Source organism: Volvox carteri (assembly GCF_000143455.1).
Source record: "Volvox carteri f. nagariensis unplaced genomic scaffold VOLCAscaffold_12, whole genome shotgun sequence".
Taxonomy (NCBI): domain Eukaryota; kingdom Viridiplantae; phylum Chlorophyta; class Chlorophyceae; order Chlamydomonadales; family Volvocaceae; genus Volvox; species Volvox carteri.
The window spans coordinates 2,002,368-2,009,714 of NW_003307555.1; positions in this window are offsets into that span (position 1 = coordinate 2,002,368).

Genomic DNA, 7,347 nt, shown 5'->3' on the forward strand with positions numbered 1-7,347 from the left:
CGGGAGGGGGAGGGGGAGGGGGAGGGGGGTCATCCCGGACACCTAACCTCAAGCCACCTCCGCACCGGTAACCACTTTACCCCTTCTCGCTCCCCGCAAGTGCTCCAAACCCCCTTTCCTAGTGAACCCCCCCTTGGAGCTTTCCCCTCCCCTCACCCCTCCCCTCACAGGACGGCTCCTTCCAAACCGCCTACTGGTCAGTTCTTCTTGTTGAACACTCTTTCCTTGGCAGCAGCTTCACTCGTTCGTTATTTGTCTTTTCCCCTCATTCCCCCGCTCCCCCTCCCCCTTTCCTCCTTCCGCTTTAGGGTTGTGCTCGGCAGCAGTCCGGTGCCGTGGTGAACCTGGTCGCCTTCTACCTGGTGGCCCTGCCCCTGGCCCTGGGACTGGCGTTCAGAGTCACACTGCCCGAGGGGGTCGTGAGGGGCTGGTGGGGGGGAGGCGCACAGCTGGGGCTCGGTCTGGGGCCAGAGGGGCTCTACCTGGGCATGGCGGCGGGACCTGCCATACAGACGGTAGGTCAGCGATGTGTGTATGTGTGTGCATATGTATGTATGCATGTATGTATGTATGTATGGCGAGGTGAGAGGAGGGGAGGTGCTCTGTTCTCATCAGTATGTCTGAGATCAGGTCAGGTTTGGCTGGCCCACCTCATGGCTCGGTGACCTCCAGCCTTCCAGTCGTACATTCGTACACTCCACTAGTCCGACCGTGATTTCCGCTTTCGGCCCCTCCTGAAGGCCGTCTTCCCCCCTCCATTCCACACCCAACCCAGCTAGGATCATCCCTGCGCACTCCAACACACACACACACACCCTCCTCCCCCCCTCCATTCCCCCCTCCCCCCTCCGGACTAGGATAGCCGGGTCGGTCGGGTCGGTCGCGCGTTTTAGTTTGGGGGGTTGGGAGGAGCACTTGCATACCGGCAGCCTTTCAGTACCAGCTCATCAGCTAGTTCTCCAGGCCAGAAGCTAACTTTATGCCAGCTTTACGACAGCACTGTTTTACTACTTCTCCGCCGCCTTCACACCTACTTTTCTACACCTACTTCTTTACGGCTTGGCAATACTACGTTTTCTGCTTTTTTAGTCCTGGCGGATTAGGTAGGTACTCCTTCCGACATCATCTTCACTTTTTCATCACGAGGTCGCGGTCTCAGACGCCTTTCGGTCAGTTCTACGTTTGGTACATTCTTGCCCTGGCAGCAGCTTCAATCGTGTGTGGTTCGTCTTTCCCTCCCCCCTCCCCCCAGCCAGCCAGCTACTACTTTTCCTCAGCAGCATTCGCATGTCTTCTTGTCCTTTATCGCACCCGGCTCACCTCTTTGCTACCCTTTTGTTTTTGCATGTGCCTTTTGCCACTACTTCTGCGGCCTGGCCAGGTGAGTCCAAAGGGTGGTTCGAGCTTCTTTGGTATATCGCGTTGGCGTCGGTAGGCTAGCCGGAATAGTTTAGTTGGGTCGGTCGGGTCAGTCGCGCGTTCTAGTTTTTTTGGGGGGTTGGGAGGAGCACTTGCATACCGGCAGCCTTTCAGTATCAGCAATTCAGCCTTCTCTCCTGGCCAGCAACTTTACGCCACTTTTACGTCAGCACTATTTTACTCGCCGCCTTCACTACTATTTTTTACACCTACTACTTTACGGATTGGCTATACTATTCAGCTTTTTATTTCTGGCGGCTTAGGTAGGTAGGAGTTCCAACATCTACGTCACTTCGTCATCCCGAGGTTACAGTCGTCACAGTCGCCACGGACGCCTTTCGGTCAGTTTTTACGTTTGCTACTATCTTGCCCTGGCAGCAGCTTCAATCGCGTGTGGTTCGTCTTTCCCCCTCCCCCCCGCCACTCCCCCCCCAGGTCTGCTACTCCTTCATCCTGCTCAGCACCAACTGGGAGCGACTGGCCCAGTCCGCCGCCGTGTGCTGCCTCAGCGCGACTGCCTCAATCAACAGCATCAGCAGCCTGGCGGGGCTGGGGGTGGGCCTGGGGGGTTGGGGGCTGTTGAGGAGAGTGGACTCGGGGACCAGCAGCATATGCGGCGGAGGGGGAGGGGGGTGGAACTTGGTGGGGGGCAGCAGCTGCAGCAGCGCCGGCAGTAGCTTCAGTTACGGCCCAAACCGCGGAGGGCTGGGAGGTCTTCTACTGCCCATGATAGAGGAGCACGCCAGGGAGGGCCGGAACAGCACCGACAGCGTTGTCATGGCAGTAGCAACAGCAGTCGCAGGGGAGGCTCATGGCAGCGGCGGCGGCAGTGCCGCCGCTGATGCCCTCCACTTGGCGATGTGCGGTTCCGGAGCGGTTTGCCTCGTGGCCAGCAGCGGAAGCAGTAGCACCATCGCCACTTGTGAAGGCGCCTACTGTGCTAGAGCCCCTGCTACAACCACATCAACCTCAACGTCAACAACAGCGGTGGTGGCGGAGGGAACGACTGAGGTGTGGAGCTGCGGGGAGGTGGCGGCGGAGTCTGGGAGCAAGCCGCCACCGCCGCCGCCGCCAGGGCCTCCCGCAGGGCCCCCTGGATCTCCCCCCCCCATGACCACCTCTGATCAGGACCCCGTGACGGCAACCCAGATGGGACCAGGGGTCGCCCAACAACAACAACAACAGCGGCAGCAGCAGCAGCACGAACACCACTACTGCCCACTTGGGGCAGATCCGAAGGCTACTGCCAGCCCCACCACCTCTGGCCTCACCCCCACTGCTGCCGCCTCTTCCTCTTCCTCCCCTTTCCCCGCCCCCTTCCCCGCCCCCGGTCCGCTGGTGCCGCCGGCGGACCCCCCGCCTCATGGGGGCGGCTCCTGCTCCTGCGGCTGCTACTGCCAACAGCCTTAGTGGGGATCTGGTCCCCGACCCCATACCCCCCGCATTGTTGCTGTGCGTCTCTGGCGGCCGCAGAGGGCCGCGGGGTTGAATTCGATGCTGTCGTGTAGCTTTCCCTCCCCTCCCCTCCCCTCCCCTCCCCTCCCCTCCTTTTGGGGGGAGTGGCCGCATTCGGTGCTCCTGCAGCGGCAGCTGCTGGGGGCCGTCTAAAGTGACCTGGACTGAAAGCCTCTGGGGGCGGGAGGGAATTGTGCGAAAAAATCTTGTGTTGGAGTCTCCCTGACTCGCCTGTCTGCCAGCTGCGTGTATGCATGTATGTATGTGTGTATATCCGCACGCCGGTGGAGGTGGTGATGGCTGGATGATGATCAACACATATATAGTTGATGACTTCTTCACTCTTTTATTAATTTATTGTTTGTGTACGTGTAGTGTGGTTGTGGAGCACTCAACTCGTCTAACCTCGATGCGATTTAGATGTGAGCTGGTTTACTATATGTATGTAGTCTGTGTATGTATGTATGTATGTATGTATGTATGTATGTATGTATGTATGTATGTATGTATGTATGTGTGTATGTGTGTATGTGTGTATATATGTATTTTGTTGTTGCTCGTACCAGCTAGTGCACCTCGCCCTTACTCGTATATGATGTATGCACACTGCACACTGCATGACATGGCGGTGAAGGTGGTTCTTAGATTCAGCTCAATGTGTGGCATTCCTTCATTTCGTAGCATCATGGGCGTACGGACGTACGGATGTACGGACATGTGGCAACTTGAGGCTCTGCCCCCACACCCGCGGTTCTGTGATGGGAACGTGTTTTATCAAAAAGGGGGGGAGGAGGAGGAGGAGGAGGAGCGGCGGCGCCAGGGGAGCTTTGAAGTCCCATGCGGGTGCAGTGCAGAATGTTTCCGTAACCTCCCTTCCCCCCCACCCTGGGCCCCCGCGCCCGCCTTGGCAGAGGATTTCCTTCGTTTCCTCCCATTCCTGGCAGCGGCAGTGTTGGTTACTGATTGGTTAGGGTAGTTTAGCGACTTTCTCTTCGTTGCAGCGGCGTTATCCGGCCCCCTGCCGCCTGCAGCACTGCTACCATTGCTGGTGGTTGTAGGAATGTTCGTTCGTTCGTTCAGTTACGGAGGTCGCCGTGAAAGGTCAGATCGGCCCGGTGGGTGTTTGGGGCGCTATGTGGGCGTGGCTGCTCCGGAACCGGAGCTCTTAATAACATTTCCCCCTCCCACCTCGGATACATACATACATACATATACATATAATATTAGGGTTTGGCACCACTGGTAAGGCGCGACCATTGCCCCCGGTAGATCCCGGAATCGATACCCGTTAGGGTCAAAGTCCTTCCGATGGTGGAAGGCATTGCGCCCCTAGTTGATGGACGGTGGTGACCTGGGATAAAGTTAACCTGCGAGCCGACCAGGAACGGGGTTGGGCCGCTGTCGACCCGGCAGATTCCGTTGGATGCCGGTGGTGGGTGCGGAACCTGAGCGATCCACTGAGAAGTTGCCTAGGGTGGCTAGATGAGGGTGCCCCGAAATACCGGGGAAGGCAGGGTTTCGCAGGGTAGCTGCCACGGGCGAAGATACACCCCCCTGTTTCACACATCATATAGTATGCATACACACACGCGGGACCACTTCATTCGGTGAAGTCACTCCTCTGTGTGCCGTCCTCCTCCACCACCTCGACAGCTCCCGCCCCCGGCGCAGGTGTTAATTATAACGCATAGAAAACACGCATAGTACGTTCACTAACAAACAGACGCACGCACGCATGTACGTGGATCGAGTTTCTGTAGCAATCATAGGATGGCTTGAATGGGTTGTCGACGATTGATGTAATATATATATTGGATGTCATGTGATTATTGGCGTTTGAGATGTGTGATGGTCATTCGAGATGAGATGTCTTTGCGATTATGTTATCGGTTATTTTGGTCCGGCAGCCGGTCCGGCGAGGATCGGAATCGGTCCGGAATCCTCATATAATCATCGGTTATTTTAGTTTTTAGAGGGCTGTCGTACGGTGTGCTGTGACTGTGGCGGTGTGGGTCTAAGCCACCGTCCGTTGCGAACTGCCAGGTTGGCGGTGCAGGAGTGCCGTACAAATAAGCTGGTCGTGAGACAGGCGGCGTAGTGTTTTGCACAGTGCTCAAGGGATACTGACGGTCCTCTGTAGGATTAGTCGCGTTTGGTTCCCACTAGTTCGTAGTAAGTATTCGTAGTAAGAGATGAGCCAGGCAGTGCCTGGAAATATACCCGCAGGGTGGCGGATGGACAGCAGACCGTGAAAACCCGGATCTGCTGTCCAACCTCATCCAGAGAGCCGGTAATCCACATTTCCACCGCCTCCACCGTGTCGCGGGTTGCCGCCGGCATTCACGTCGTCATTGCGGCGGCTGTCGTGACGGCTGTCGTGACGGGTGGATGTGCGGGAGAGATGCGTCCGTAACGGTGTGGAAGTTGCATCCGTCGATTGGGCTGTACAGGCTGGTGCAGGTCCTTTTCATTCCGCGTTTCGCCACGTCACGCGGTGTTTGTTGTAAAGCGCCTTCCTAAAGCTCCTGGGTGCTTGCCATGCCGCATCATCGTGCGTGCCAACCGTGCAGCTCAGGCTAGACACCGCCATAACACGTGTATTGGTTACCAAACGTATTACCATATTATTATTGGGACTATTGTACGCATCTGAGCCCTACCTGGCCCTACACACGCACTCCCGTCTGTAGCCGGCGGTGGCTGGTTGCCCCCATGGCCTTCTTATCGCCACCGATAAATTCTCTTGATGTTTTGTGCTTGGAGCCAATGCAAGCAACTTGACTTAGTCGCTGCCGATTGTCGCACTGTGCACACCACGTTTGCGCGTTACAAACGTGCGTTATGGATCATGCAGTCTTGTCTATACAAGACTTCTGCGTCGGCTGCTGTGATGGCACCAACTTCCGAGGCCATCTACGCCCTAATGCGAGGCATATTCCTTCTATCTGGGATCTGAATATGCCAAGAACGGAACCCTGAACAGAGCAGGCAGCATCATGCATGTGCGAGCTGCGCGATATCTCACGCGCACGCTCAGGACTGAGCATCAATCCGTGAGCCTTCTTCTGAGACAGCCTTTCCAATTATAGTACTAAGGCACCGCACAGCCAAGTGAAGCGTGAAGCGACATCTCTCCTCATTCCCAACCTGTGGCGGGAGACGTGTGGGGAAATAGCGGAAGCGGCCTGGTGTAGGATCCAGCGCCTTCTTTCTGGGTGCGCTTGTGTGCCATGCCGCTGTTGCCTCTGTGACATGCACAGTGCATCTGCCAAGAGCTTCTGAACGCGCGCCACTTCAGAATTCCAAGCGGTATGCCACGTCAAGGTATGACTCTGTGCTGCCACATCACCATGTATGGCATGTCCCTATCATGTTCGATGACAATCTACAATCGGCGAAGGGTAATGCAAAACCTGCTAAAGGCCACAAAACGTAAACCATCAAAGCGTCTTGTCCGTACAAATATCAAGGCACTTCACCATAAGCCACGCCTGGCCGAACAGGCACGCTACCTGCAGGCTGGAACCATACGTATGGGTCGGGTAATATGTGCGTCAGGCCTCTATCGCGTAGCACCGCCTCACGCAGTGTCTCTCATGTCACGACAGTCCTACTCCCACCACCATTGCGCGTATGAAGGACGCCAAGATATATAACTCTCCTTAAAGAGGGAATCTCTCTCGTCGCGAGGGCTCCCCTCCTGCCCCTCTCAAGTATGATGGGCATGAATTTTTCCACAGGCGCAAAAACAACGTACAACTGCTGAAACATTTGTTTCCAGCTCTTCCTAGAGCGCTGGCACCGTACAGTGTCAAGTGTCCAATGCTTAACCACAGGGCCACTGTAACTTGTGCACATTGTGAAGCTTCTCTAAAGTCGTTTCCGTCGCAAACAATTTACTGCCAAAAACCACACGCCTAACAAGAACACGTAACTGTATATAAGTCGTACATTACATGTTATGTATATATGACGAAACCCCCGCACAGCTGCGTTTCAACGCCGGACACGCCCCAATGACAGACAATGACCGAGTCTGCAATCAGGAATAATCAACACCGCATTATGCAGCGGCGATTGCGAAAAGTAAAAGCGCCTGTTGCCTCCGCCGCATCACAAAGCCGGACGAATCACTGACACAATTAAGTGCGGTTTCGCGGCTGGGGCCGACTCAGGAACGCGTCAGAAGGCAGTTAACTCACATTGCCACATCGCAGCGCACAGCCTCTCAGCATGTAGGCCAACCCACGAAACTGCAACATCCGCTGCCAAGCTTTCGCCCAAGACGTGGTGCCTGCCGATCGCGCGGCACTTGATCATTGGGCCAAGAACGCTGCGTCACAATCCTATCATGTTCACACTGTACAACACGTGATACTGTCCCAAAACAATACCCATTCCCCCAAAACTTAATGGCCATTGTTGCAGGCCTTCAAACTTCAGTCCCGCGGCTTGCTCCTTGCATGCAGGAGC